Raw genomic sequence first — 15,529 nt, 5'->3', positions numbered from 1 at the left:
CTCAAATTGTCCTCACAACTTTTAAGCAATGTTGTGGAGGTGGGGATCACACCACTAATTTTGCTACTGAAAGTCCGACCTGCATCAAAGTTAGCATGACATTAATCTGTGTGAATTTCTCAAGGAGGAAGCTGCTTTGGGAGAAATATCCTTCTGTATGTTTTTCTACTGTTAACGTTGAAGGAAGTGACCGAAAATCAGCAGGAAATGATGAGAAATGGCCCAGTAACTCAAAATCAACAGGATGTGACCCCTAAATAATAATAATAATAATAACTTTTATTTGAAGGCGCCTTTCTGGCACTCAAGGTCGCCGTACAATCCTTTAAAAACCAATTAGACAAAGACTAAAAACAGTAAAAATAATTAGAGTATTTTTCAGACTAAAAGTCGTTTTTTTTCATAGTTTGGCTGGGGGTTCGATTTATACTCTGGAGCGACTTATGTGTAAAATTATTAACACATTAATATATCATTTCACATGTTTTGGAGTGACACTTGATGGCTTGGTAAACTTATTAGCATGTTTTTTGCTATAGTTATCTAACTCTTAATAGCTATGTTAACATACCAGCCATGTTCGCATTTCGTTGTTTATGCACCATGTAACATTATCGTACTGTACACTTATTCACCATGTTGTTCTCTATTGTATTTTTATTTTAAATTGCCTTTCAAGATGACATTCTGTTCTATGTGTTGGATTTAATCAAGTAAATTTCCCAGCAAAATGCGATTTATACTCCAGTGCGATTTATATATGTTTTTTTCCTCTTCGTCGGGCATTTTATGGCTGGTGCGACTTATACTCAGGTGCGACTTATAGTCCGAAAAATACGATCAGTATAGAACGTTCAAAACAATGAAATACTAATCTATGAAAATAATTAGCAGAACAGTAAAACACAAAAAAATCAGGGATTATATAGATATGCGAGTTTGAACAGGTGAGTTTTGAGTTTAGATTACTGAGTTACTACTAGTCTGCAGTGCTTCTACTACATTAGGACATAAAAGTACAGTTATATAGTACACTCACCCCTGTCTTGCTTCCTTTTCACCTCTTCTGTTTTTTTTCTTTTTTTGCTTCCAGAAGGATAACTTATCTTCATTTTGCCAATTAAAAAAAGGCCAGATCGCCGCCCACTCTCACCCTGAGTCATGTGACACACATACAGTGCCCTCCATAATTATTGGCACCCCTGGTTAAGATGTGTTTTTTTAGCGTCTTTTTTTTTTTTTTTTATTCAAATAATATGGGACCTTAACGGAAAAAAGAGAAAAATTCAACCTTCTATACAAGTGCATTTATTCAGTGGGGGGAAAAAAATCCCACATAAATAATTATTTTACATCAAATAATGTGTGTCACAATTATTAGCACCCCTAGTGTTAATACTTTGTACAACCCCCTTTTGCCAACAAAACAAGGTCTGGGGACTGAGATGGCCATGGGAGGAGCTTGATTTTGTGTCTGGTGAACCATTTCTGTGTAGATTTGGCCATATGTTTAGGGTCATTATCTTGAAAATCAATGTAGAAACAACTCGGCAAGGACTTTCCAGAGAGTACTTGGTGAGTCACTCTTTAAACAATCATGTGGTACTAATAGCTGATTGGACTTTCCTCAACATGTACAGTGCCTTGCAAAAGTATTCGGCCCCCTTGAATCTTGCAACCTTTCGCCACATTTCAGGCTTCAAACATAAAGATATGAAATTTAATTTTTTTTGTCAAGAATCAACAACAAGTGGGACACAATCGTGAAGTGGAACAACATTTATTGGATAATTTAAACTTTTTTAACAAATAAAAAACTGAAAAGTGGGGCGTGCAATATTATTCGGCCCCTTTACTTTCAGTGCAGCAAACTCACTCCAGAAGTTCAGTGAGGATCTCTGAATGATCCAATGTTGTCCTAAATGACCGATGATGATAAATAGAATCCACCTGTGTGTAATCAAGTCTCCGTATAAATGCATCTGCTCTGTGATAGTCTCAGGGTTCTGTTTAAAGTGCAGAGAGCATTATGAAAACCAAGGAACACACCAGGCAGGTCAGAGATACTGTTGTGGAGAAGTTTAAAGCCGGATTTGGATACAAAAAGATTTCCCAAGCTTTAAACATCTCAAGGAGCACTGTGCAAGCCATCATATCGAAATGGAAGGAGCATCAGACCACTGCAAATCTACCAAGACCCGGCCGTCCTTCCAAACTTTCTTCTCAAACAAGGAGAAAACTGATCAGAGATGCAGCCAAGAGGCCCATGATCACTCTGGATGAACTGCAGAGATCTACAGCTGAGGTGGGAGAGTCTGTCCATAGGACAACAATCAGTCTTACACTGCACAAATCTGGCCTTTATGGAAGAGTGGCAAGAAGAAAGCCATTTCTCAAAGGTATCCATAAAAAGTCTCGTTTAAAGTTTGCCACAAGCCACCTGGGAGACACACCAAACATGTGGAAGAAGGTGCTCTTGTCAGATGAAACCAAAATTGAACTTTTTGGCCACAATGCAAAACGATATGTTTGGCGTAAAAGCAACACAGCTCATCACCCTGAACACACCATCCCCACTGTCAAACATGGTGGTGGCAGCATCATGGTTTGGGCCTGCTTTTCTTCAGCAGGGACGGGGAAGATGGTTAAAATTGATGGGAAGATGGATGCAGCCAAATACAGGAACATTCTGGAAGAAAACCTGTTGGTATCTGCACAAGACCTGAGACTGGGACGGAGATTTATCTTCCAACAGGACAATGATCCAAAACATAAAGCCAACTCTACAATGGAATGGTTAAAAAATAAACGTATCCAGGTGTTAGAATGGCCAAGTCAAAGTCCAGACCTGAATCCAATCGAGAATCTGTGGAAAGAGCTGAAGACTGCTGTTCACAAACACTCTCCATCCAACCTCACTGAGCTCGAGCTGTTTTGCAAGGAAGAATGGGCAAGAATGTCAGTCTCTCGATGTGCAAAACTGATAGAAACATACCCCAAGCGACTTGCAGCTGTAATTGGAGCAAAAGGTGGCGCTACAAAGTATTAACGCAAGGGGGCCGAATAATATTGCACGCCCCACTTTTCAGTTTTTTATTTGTTAAAAAAGTTTAAATTATCCAATAAATTTTGTTCCACTTCACGATTGTGTCCCACTTGTTGATTCTTGACAAAAAATTAAAATTTTATATCTTTATGTTTGAAGCCTGAAATGTGGCAAAAGGTTGCAAGGTTCAAGGGGCCGAATACTTTTGCAAGGCACTGTATAATCTACGTGACATGGTTAGTGTCGATTTGGATTGATAACAGAATTGTTAGATAATCTGCCAAATGATTCCATGGTATTGAAACACTCCCTACACTTGTCGCTGCGACAGTGCAGTAAAGCTACGTGTGCTAAATCTGTTGGCTCTCTGGAGGCCCCTGCTGGCTGGGGCCCCTAGGCAATTGCCTGGTTTGCCTAATGGGACGCGACGCCTCTGCGTGATGGCTCAGCCTGTTATATCATCCCTACCAATATTGACACCAAACCTACGCCCTTGCCTCTATGTGTTTGTGAAAATGTCATATAATCCAAATTGCCTTGCAGGAGGTCCTTTCTCCCTTCCAATCCGAATGGCTGCTGCTGGCCCTTTAAGAGAAGCGGGAGGGGGCGCGCCGAGCATCTTGGCTGCGGTGTTTTTGTCTGTCTGTCACTGAGCGCTCCCGGGCCGAGGCGGCTGGAAGGATTTACAAAGCCGGGGAGCAGGTAAGATCAGCCTTCAAGTCCCATACAATTTGCTGTCTTCAAACGAAGGATGTGGAAAATGTTTTTTTCTTTCTTGCTTTTTATATTGTTCAGTTGGAAAGTGCCGCTCGCAAGCTGCTAGCATACTTTGACTTTTTTTTTTTTTTTTTTTTTCAACCAACCGTCGGTCCTACCTATTTTCTTATTTTTCTAAAAGTAAAGGCATAGCTTCCGTATCGCCGTCATATAAACACTTTATTTGACTGATATGAAAAAAGGAAATATTTCTTTTTATGTCCTTGCCATGTGATGAATGAGTCTCGTGCTTTCCTCAAGCTAGCGACGTTTACATTAATGTGCCTTCAAAATAATCATTTCATACTAAAGTTAAAATGGCCATCTTTAGCATATGGGTTTCTATGGTAGCATCCTAATAAATCCTGATTGTGTTCATCGGTCTTGTCTATGTATAATCTTTATGTCCAGTCCATCATTCATATTGTGTATTGTTCTCAAGGGCTGTTGTCCTCCTGTGTGCGTGTGTCTGTGTTTGTAATAATTACAACTTTTTGCATTGGAGGAGTGTCAGCATTACAGCATAATATGTGACCCCCTCCCCCCCACACACACACACACACATATATTCACAAGTATATTACTTTTTTTTTTTTTTTTTTTTTTTTTAAATGGGAATGTCCATGCAGCTGCTCAGGGGAGAGGGTGGGTCCGCTCTTTCTGCTGCTTCTCATTGCTTCCAGATGTTGGTCCGTTTTTTTGTTTTTTTTTTCACGCTTGCCCCCAAAAAGTACTCTTCTGGTTGGGCAGTAGCTGTCCGGCAGTTGCCCGAGGGAGGAGAGGTGAGGCGATGGTCCTCGGAAGATGGATGAAGGGTGATGAGCCTGGAAAGTGCATCTGGGATCATTCTACACCCAGTTTCCTTTCACAAATACATCAGAGCATGTTAGATTCACTAAGATAGAGTAATACAGTTACCATATTTTCTGGCCTATAAATTAGGGTGACCATATTTTGATTTCTAAAAAAGAGGACACTCAGCCCAGCCTCAGCCCGGTCTCAAGATACTTGAATTTTACTCGAAGTTCACTCAAAGATGCCTATGTCACTTTAATATATTTAACGTGTGCCCCCTCACTCTGGATGGAAAAATGCAGTTTGAAAAAAAATAATGACTTTAAATATATATATATATACATATATATATATATATTAGGGCTGTCAAAATTATCGCGTTAACGCGCGGTAATTAATTTTTTAAATTAATCACGTTAAAATATTTGACACAATTAACGCACATGTCCCGCTCAGACAGTATTCCGCCTTTTGGTAAGTTCTACAGCAAGGTTTTTTGTGCTGTCTAACAGCGAACTCTTGTTGTCGCTTTGCGACATGGTTTATTGCTTTCTTGCCAGTTCAATATGGCTGCACGACGTCTCAGGCTGACGCCTACGTTGTAATGTTGTGCTTATATGATCCTTGGACAAGATTTGTCCGTAAGTATGGTTGTTGTAAAGAATGTACATATTATGTTAGTAAGCGAAATGTTATATTTTTTGTATGAGATGCTTTTTGTTTGTTTAGTGAACCTGTATAGCGTGCTAAGCTAACGTTGTTGCTAATGCAATGCTTGTGTACTTTTTTTTGTAGTTTTACGTAAACGGTCTAAAGAGGACAGTGGTTTGAGGCCATTTTATTAATAAATCAGATGAAAAAGGAAGAAATCTGATTATTAAGGCGTCGTTCACTAGCTGTCTAGCTTTGGAAAAAGTAGACGCTTCGGAGTGTGGACAGCATAGACAGATTTAAATGACAGTAGAGTGAAATGCCCTCTACAGTCCTTATGTACCGTATGTTGAATGTATATATCCATCTTGTGTCTTATCTTTCCATTCCAACAAATTATTTTACAGAATATATATATAATTTACAGAAAAATATGGCATATTATATAGATGGTTTGAATTGCGATTAATTGCGATTAATTACGATTAATTAATTTTTAAGCTGTAATTAACTCGATTAAAAATTTTAATCGTTTGACAGCCCTAAATATATTATAGCTATATGTAAATTATTAGTCTTTTTTAGCTGTTTGTGAAGTTTTGTGCTTGTACGCTACGTTCACTTACATCCGGTGCTACTCTAAAACAGCTGCTGCTAAGCCTCCCTGTTCTTAAAACCTAGTGACGCCCCTGGATCATAGGCGGAGTTTGACTTTTGGGGCAGGGGGAGCACAACATGTTGATGACCCCGAAATGCAGTGTCAGCAGTAAAATTAACTAAATATAATAAGTTGACAATGAGCGTTTTTTTTTTAATTTTTATTTTTAGGCCTGTCAAATTTATCCCGTTAACGGGCGTTAATTAATTTTTTGAATTAATCACGTTAAAATATTTGACGCATTTAACGCACATGCCCCGCTCAAACGGATTAAAATGACAGCAAAGTGTCATTTCCACTTGTTACTTGTGTTTTTTGGTGTTTTGGCGCTCTCTGCTGCGCTTGGGTGCGACTGATTTTATGGGTTTCAGCACCATAATTATTATTGACATCAACAATGGCGAGCTAGTAGTTTATTTTTTGATTGAAAATTTTACAAACTTTATTAAAACGAAAACATTAAGAGGGGTTGTAATTAGGGCTGTCAAAATTAACGCGTTAACGGGCAGTCATTAATTTTTTAAATTAACCACGTTAAAATATTTGACGCAATTAACGCACATGCCCCGCTCAGATAGATTTAAATGACAGTATAGTGAAATGCCCACTTGTTAATTGTGTTTTGTGGAGTTTTGCTGCCCTCTGCTGGCGCTTGGGTGCGACTGATTTGATAGGCTTCAGCACTCATGAGCATTGTGTAAGTAACAATGGCGGGCTACTACTTTATTTTTTGATTGAAAAATTTACAAATTTTATTAAAACGAAAACATTAATAGGGGTTTTAATATAAAATTTCTATAACTTGTACTAACATTTAGTCTTTCTATCAATGGATCGCTTTAACAGAGTGTTAATAATGTTAATGCCATCTTGTTGATTTATTGTTATGATAAACAAATACAGTCCTTATGTACCGTATGTTGAATATATATATATCCATCTTGTGTCTTATCTTTCCATTCCAACAATAATTTACAGATAAATATGGCATATTTTATGGATGGTTTGAATTGCGATTAATTGCGATTAATTACGATTAAATAATTTTTAAGCTGTAATTAACTCGATTAAAATTTTTAATCGTTTGACAGCCCTAATATATGTATAATGTATAATATATATGTATAATATAATATATGTTCTCATTCAATGTTCTAGATTGCACACAAACAAAAACCGAAATAAACTGACAAACTATAATCAGCATGTTTCCAAACGTAGCCGTTCAAAACTACGTTTCCCATAATGCCTAGCGCGGTTTAGCTTACTGATAGCTAGCTGAGGCAAAAATCAAACTTTGCTGTAAAAGTTTACAATCACCGGCAGCACACCGATGCGACACCAAACGGGATTTTACAGTCAAAGCTCCGACAGAAGTCAACAATTGCCATTATATACGTATTTATCATTAAAAAAAAAAAAAAAAAAAACTTCAGGCATTGTGGCCAAATTGTCAACCCAGTAGATGGCGGTAATGCCTCATGATAGGGGTAAACTGCCAACAAAAACAAGAAGAACTACTACTTCCCTCCATTCTCGTAGGAGCCATGTCAACTGCTGCCACCCAGCGGTCGGAGGGATTCTCTTCAAATTAGTCCCGTGAATAAAACTAAAAAAAATTCATAAAAACCGGACATTTTTATGAATTCATAAAACCCGCCCGGACCACGAGGACACTACGTGAAAGTAGGACTTGTCCGGGCAAAAGAGGATGTTTGGTCACCCTACTATAAATCACTCTGGAGTGTCGGACTACTAAAAAACAAAATGTATCGGACAAAGAAAAAAACTGATTAACTGCATTAGATTGTCAGTCATATTTTTGAGGAAAATGTGTGCATGTCTGTTGTCCGCCATTTGTAGACAAGTAGTTCAAACAGTTGTGAAGTCAACCACTACTATGACTTCAGTATTACTTACTACAACCTTTAACTCAGTTTTGGCTAATACTCAGCTTACCAACAGTCCTGTTAGCTTTGCTGTAGTGGCTTACCGTCCATTCCACCTGTGTAAATGTTATTGTATTGTTGAGAGAAATAAGTAGTCCCTTTAAAATGGTTGATGTTTTTGCACTTTCTTGTAAAAGAATAAATAAATAAAAAAGCAGTTTAAGGGCAGCTTTTTGTTGTATGGGCATGTTTCCACCATTCCTGTTGACTCATTAGGATATTTTAAATATCTAACGGACATAAATTTGTTTGGCTACTGTATTAAGTAGTAATGTACAATGCATCGATCATCGTGATAATCGCGATAACCGCGATCATCGTCAATACTGCGATCATCGTTTAATAAGTGGATCGTAGCACCCTGAATCGTAATCGAATCAAATCGTGGGGTGCCTAAGATGGCACACCCCTAGTATTTATTAAGGATTTAGTGTAGATTTTTGGGCTGTGGAACGAATTAATGGAATTATAATGTATTTTTATGGAAAAAACGTGCTCGACATACAACCATTTCGACTTACAAAAAAGGTCCTGGAACAAATGAACTTCGTATGTAGAGGTGCCACGGTATAAAGTAGAGGTGCACGATAATTATCGGTTCGATAATTATCGGTCCAATAATAGGAATTATGATGTCATCCCAATAAATTACAATACATTACAATTACAATAAATAACATTATTAATAGGCCCGATAATATATTGTATCATGTTTTCGGCACGGTGTCGGTGGATTGGGATGTGTGCCATTGTTTCCACTCCTGTTTTGCCAGTATGCAAAGTTTTGTTACTATTATAGAAGCCGTACTTTCCCATCACTGGGTGATAAACCTTACTATGGAGAATTAGCAAATGCTTGCATTTTACAGTGTTAAGAGGCCTTTTGGTTATTGATAGGCTTGCTGTCCTATAATTGCCTTGTTAAGATAGTTGTTTCATGAGTTAAGACCACAAAAGTCTCGTCTCCTGTTGCACCAAAAGTTTTATCAGTTGACAAAGCACAATACCTGTTGAGTTTATATTTGTTTTAGTTCAGTGCTCATTGTACAGGGGAACACATCGTCAATGACATTGACTGACTGTGATTGACTCAAATTATATTTATTTGAAAAACTAAATATGGGAACTTTATTTGAAGTGAAAACTGTTCTTGTCTTTGTTTTGTACATTATAATAATGTTTATGTCATCATGAAAATTATGGTTGGGTCAATGTTTATGTCATCATGAAAATTATGGTTGGGTCAAAGGCAAATCTATGCTGAATCCACCACTATTATTTTTGACCTACAAGGTGTTCAAAAACTCATACATTTAAAAATGATATACAGTATTGGCCCTGATTATAAGACGACCCCCTTTTTCAAGACTCAAGTTTGAAAAAAGACTTTTTGAACACCAAATTAATTTTTATACAGAAAATAATTACAGTACATCTGAAACAAATGATTATCATAATATATTTGAGAGAAAAAACATCTTATTTTGCCTCATTCAAATCTTAATATCTGAACATTTAAATATGTAAACTAAAGTGCAATCACATTCGTAGGTAACACTTCATATAACTATCCGTTTTACTAGTTAATAGATCATTAGTAAACTGTTGATAAATTATTTATTGTCGATTTGTGAAGTATTTGTTAACAGTTTGTTAAGCATTTAAAGGGTGTTCTTAACCTGAAACACAATTTGTGTAGAAACTTTTCAAGTTTTTGTGTGTTACGTTTGGCATTTCTATCTTTTCAGGTTAAGAAATGCAGTTCACTTCAAAAGAAAAGGCATTTTGATAAGGCATTTTGCAGGCAGCGCTCATGTTCTGCATTTATGAAAATCTGCCATAGAACCAACAAATATTTGTACTTTTCTTTGTATATTCAACCAATAAAACTTATGACCTTCAACATAAAGTGTATATAGTTTTATTAGGATCCATCAACTAGCATGGGCATTTAGAATGGGTTCAACCATATTGGAACACCCTGTAAATGCTTAACAAACTGTTAACAAATACTTCACAAATCAACAATAAATCATTTATCAACAGTTTACTAATGATCTATGAACTAGTAAAACGGATAGTTATTATAAAGTAGGGCTGTCAAACGATTAAAATTTTTAATCGAGTTAATTACAGCTTAAAAATTAATTAATCGTAATTAATCGCAATTAATCGCAATTCAAACCATCTATAAAATATGCCATATTTTTCTGTAAATTATATATATATATTCTGTAAAATAATGATCGGAATGGAAAGATAAGACACAAGATGGATATATACATTCAACATACGGTACATAAGGACTGTAGTGGACATTTCACTCTACTGTCATCTAAATCTGTCTATGCTGTCCTCACTCTGAAGCGTCTACTTTTTCCAAAGCTAGACAGCTAGTGAACGACGCCTTAATAATCAGACTTCTTCCTTTTTCATCTGATTTATTAATAAAATGGCCTCAAACCATTGTCCTCTTTAGACCGTTTACGTAAAACTACAAAAAAAAAAAGTAAACAAGCATTGCATTAGCAACAACGTTAGCTTAGCACGCTATACAGGTTGACTAAACATAAACAAAAAGCGTCTCATACAAAAAATATAACATTTCGCTTATTAACATAATATGTACATTCTTTACAACAACCATACTTACGGACAAATCTTTTCCAAGGATCATATAAGCACAACAGAGACGTCGTGCAGCCATATTGAATTGGCAAGAAAAAAATAAACCATGTCGCAAAGCGACCACAAGAGTTCGCTGTTAGACAGCACAAAACGCCTTGCTGTAAAACTTACCAAAAGGCAGAATACTGTCTGAGAGGGACATGTGCGTTAATTGCGTCAAATATTTTATCGTGATTAATTTAAAAAATTCATTACCGCGCGTTAACGCGTTAATTTTGACAGCCCTATTATAAAGTGTTACCCATTCGTAAATGAATGGCTTCTGGTTTTTGAAATGTAAATAAACCAATCTATTGTGATAAAACAACAAAATTGCAATAACTGCATTAACTGTCAAAGTGAAGTCTAACTGTAACTGTAGTCTTAAAACAAATCTGAATAAGGAAAACATTGCAATAAAATAATGCAAACTGGTTAAACTTGGGAGTACCTGAGATCGATCATGGAGTTAAACTTGGGAGTAGCTGAGATCGATCATGACAGAACATCGCTTCAATGATATCTGGCGCCATCTAGCGTCGTGAATGGGTATAATGTCTAAACCGCGAATATAAGACGAAGACAACCCCCACTTTTTCAGTCTTATTTCAATGCAAAAAAACACCGTCTTATATTCGGGTCAATACGGTATATTTATTATCGGTTATCATATCGGTATCGGCCTTGAAGAGCAGGAAGTTATCGGTATTTGTTTCCAAAAATGGATATCGTGCACCCATAAGTAAAGCCGCATTATTGGATGTCTATCATTGTCGCTGGCATAGAAAGAGTTAATCAGTTGTTGTCTGGTTTCTTCAGTGAGCTCATGTCACATGTTGTTCTGATGAGAGTTGTGCGGACCGTGGCAGGATGCGGATGTATAGTCACGGGACTGGCTGGTTCGCTGCATGTATCAGTACACTGTACAAAACGCCACTGTTGGCGCTGGTGTTCAATGCCGGCGGTCCACTCCACGTTGTAACAGCTGTGTAGCCCTTCGGATGGGCTTCGTCCTGCCGAGTGGTCTGCGGCTCGGCTGTTTTTGTCACACTCAGTGAGCTGAGTGGACCCAACCAAATACCCTAAAACCACTCAACGGAACCATATAGTAACAGTGGTAACACAACCCTTCGTTGAATTACTAACAAATGGGACTTGTCTCCGCATTGTTTTTGGCTCTTGGGGACCTCGTGGAATCTTGTCCCTGGAATGCAGTGCATCTCGTTACAGCATTCGGAACCCCTCGCTGGGGGCTGCGAAGGAATGCAAGACCAATATAAAGCCCAATTTGAACACCGGGCCACACGCCGGCAAGACTAATGAAATTACACCCCGGAACCTGCATGACGTTGTCCACTGTCTACTGATTGCACTGCTGGAGAATGAAGCATCTGTTCTTGTACAACAATACACTGTAGCGTTCAACTGTGGAAAGTTTCGTGATGAAAGGAAGCTTTTTTTCCTGGAATTTTACATGCAATCAAAGAGTCTTCAGGGAGTGCAAGGAGAAGGAAATACACATTTTAATGGACCTTAGCTGATGAGTGAGACATTTCATCTATAGGGTTGATCAGGATTGAGTAAAATCATGAAAGTGAACACTTCCAAAGCTGCACGACTTGAAAGTCTTGAAGACCTCGGGCACTCTCTGAATAGAAGGTATACTATATTCCTTAACATAGCTTCCAATAACACACCCAGCACGAGCTGCCAGATGACAGTGAGCGTGATGCTTTCCAAGCACCGCTCCCAAACTAGCAACAGAAACCCCGCCGCTCGTAGACGCCGTGCTCAGGCATTTGCCTCGCCTCTCCACTTTTGGCCAGCACACTTGCTGTTTTGATTTGAGAGCTGTTTCTAATCTGACCGTCCTGTCCTGTCGAGGAGCACGTATAAAAAGATGTGTATACTTGTGAAGGGAGTTTAAACAAATACACTGGCCCATTTCAAAAACATGGGCGGTAATTGTTTACAGTTGCAGAAGGAGTTGTTAATGTCTAGTAAATCAGGTTTAAGTGTGCATATGGTCTAATCTGGATGAGGAGGGAAGACCAATAATCCCGCTTGAGCTGCCTTAATATAATAATCGACCTGGAAACCTGAAACTCGCAAACATGCCGGGAAAGGTTCAGCAGGTTTTCTTCCTTTTTTCATAGAGAGCAGTTGCACTTCATACCTGAAGATGGGCTGCCAGTAGCTCGCAGTCCAAATGCAGGGATTCCCCTACATTCAACAGATCATGGTGCACCGCCACACCAAGAGAAAAGCCACCACGCCTTGCAAATGAGATGCATTTTATTTATTTAAAATTTTTTTTAGGCCGTTTCAAACTAGCGGCAGCCGAGTGTGAAGAGTTCAGCGGAAACCTATTTATTGTGTATTGTAATGTTAGTAACTATGCGGGGCCATCTTAAAGCGGAAATGTGAACTCAGGTTGGCCAACCATGTTTTTGAATAATATCAATGGCTAAACAATTAAAAGCATATTTTCATTGTTTTTTTTAACGCAACCCTTCCAGATTCTTTGTTTAACCCATAGCAACACCCTTGACAACGAAAATGCTTTTCTTCGGCAATCTTCGGAAATCTTCGGAAATTACTTCACACCGGGAAGTGCGAGGGAAGTCCGCCATAGAACAGTATTGTTTGTTGCATTGCTTCTCGGTAAGATGCCACGGCGATGTGTGGCGATGTTTTGTTCTCACTCAAACGAAAAGTTGTATGAGTGGCCAAAGGATAGCAGGGCACGTAAATGGACATCTTTCGTTTGCACGAAGCGAATGCATTTCATGCCATCATTGAGTAGAGTTCTCTGCTGTAAACACTTCGAAGATGCCTGCTTCCTTAACCGGTCTGCTTATGATCAAGGATTTGCCAAAAAGTAAGTGTGATTTTTGGATAGATGACTGATGACTTTGTCAAAGCACAGCTGCCAACTGTTGTGGAATGAACAGTATAAGCTAGTGACGTTAGCCGAAAGTTAACTCGTGGCAATCCCCGATCATAGTTGTTGTTGCGTTCGCTAGGTTAAGCATGTTTAAATTGTGCGTCATCTACGATCTTGTCCGAAAGGGTTAATCCACTGTCAATCGGGAAAGGGGTGTGGATGTGCATGTAGACCCTACCCACGTGACGTCACAACTCCGCTCTCCTGAATGGTACCGCCCAATTGTCCGTCAAAACATAGTGTTAACCTGTTACGGCTACGTACATTCCTCCTATTTACGGCGTGTTTTTCTGCTCCTTAACATTAATAATCAAAATGGTGAAGGCGTGTGTGGCTGTTGGTTGCACTAACAGAGAAGATGGAAGGAGAGACTTGAAGTTTTACCGTATTCCGAGGGATCCAAAGAGGAGAGCGAAATGGACGGCTGCAATTCGACGTGAAAACTGGGCACCAAAAAATCACCACAGACTATGTAGTAGTCATTTTATATCCGGTAAGATGCATTTAAGATATACTTAGAGGGTTTTGGGCTGACAAATAACCACAATTAAGATCATTGCTAGGCTAATCGCCGACAACATACACGTATGTATGTAGTGAGAGTGCTATCGCTAAACCATATAAACATTAAAAGCCTTAACTCCATTGACAAACGACATGAAATACATTAGACTTGACAGTGGATGTTAGCAATAACAAAAGATTTTGAATTGAAAATTTCGTAACTCACTTTCCAAGCACAAGATAGATTCCTGCCGAATTTTCGTGGACGAGGACCTGTTTCACCCAACCAGCAACGAAGTATTTATAAGCCTCCAAGCTCTTAAAGTTTTTCAAACTTTCGTGAGAATAGGCTGATTTTGTGTGGACAAGATAGTTGTACAGTTCAGGGTAGCTAGCAGATGTCAGGCAAATACGGCGGAGACAGCGGGTCGAAAAACATCGATTTAGGCATCAAATATGGATCTGGCGAATGGATAAACTGAAGCTTTTCCACATAACGCCTTTTATGCAACACATCCAGTGAGTTTACGGCATCAGAAAGCACCGGGTCTTCCATGAAATGCATTTTAAATTCCTCGATCAATTGAAACCAATGCTAATACAGAGACAAAATGACGGACAAGTGGGCGGAACCATACAGCGAGCACGTGGTTTTGTGACGTCGGTGGGTAGGGTCTATAAGCGGGTCGGCGTCATGGTAATTCACGGTCACGTTGCCGTAAGAGACACACACCGCCGGTGGGTTTGTGCACATTTATTTGTATTTGTATTATGTATTTCCACCTTCATGCTTCAAGCATTGCATTGCATTTGTACGGCTCGGCGTTTCTTTCAGGTGACACGTCTGACAGGTGACAACAACAAGCATGTTGGTTTTAATGTCTGGCAGCGAATCAGCGAGCGCGCAGATCACGCAGTGAATCATGGGAAATGTAGTCTCGGGACAACACCGAAGTAGTGCTTTGTAATCTGTTCGGTTTTGTGAAAAAACTACATTTCCTCACGCCATTAGACACCACTTCCTACCTAGAGCCGCGAGCTGTGTTCGTACTGTTAGCTCCATGTGTTAATAAAGAGACAAAGTTGTCAGCACGTCGTGTGTTCGATACATTTGTAAACAAAAAGCTCATAACAAGACACTATGCGAGGAGGAGATCAGCGAGAAGCAAAACTTCGCGGTCAAATGTGGTGGCAGTCCGCTATTTTTGTTTTCTTATTGTTGTCACAATAAAGTGGAGAAAGCCATCAACGACTTATCTCCTTCTTTCCCCCCAACGTTTTTATATTATTATTTTATATGCACGAGAGCTGCTGGATCTGCCAAAATGAAGTCTGATTATTATTTTTTTTAACAATGTCATCAGATAGACAAAAACTAATATAATAATAATAACAGCCTATATCTTACCAATCTTGTAATCTCGATGGGTCTTGTATCCATTCCATGTCAGGTAGTCTAGGCACATTGTTTGCATCCTGATTAGCGTCTGGCTAATACATGTTAGGTCCAACATAAAGTTCCAAGCTCCTCTTCTTCCTCCAACTCTTCAAAAACT

At 38.7% G+C, this 15,529-nt stretch overlaps 1 protein-coding gene across 1 annotated transcript in view; it reads left to right on the top strand.

The window, feature by feature from the left end:
• The first annotated feature begins 3,671 nt into the window (after positions 1 to 3,671).
• kank2 (KN motif and ankyrin repeat domains 2) overlaps positions 3,672 to 15,529 on the top strand; it is a 61,916-nt gene continuing 50,058 nt past the window's right edge. Inside the window, exon 1 of the mRNA XM_057860807.1 lies at positions 3,672 to 3,748. The gene's annotated coding sequence lies outside the window, so the exon portion shown is untranslated. The remainder of the gene's footprint in view (positions 3,749 to 15,529) is intronic.

Source organism: Corythoichthys intestinalis, chromosome 16 (genome assembly GCF_030265065.1).
Source record: "Corythoichthys intestinalis isolate RoL2023-P3 chromosome 16, ASM3026506v1, whole genome shotgun sequence".
Classification (NCBI taxonomy): domain Eukaryota; kingdom Metazoa; phylum Chordata; class Actinopteri; order Syngnathiformes; family Syngnathidae; genus Corythoichthys; species Corythoichthys intestinalis.
Note: the sequence above shows the minus strand (reverse complement) of the source record. Positions and strands in the feature narration are given on the sequence as shown.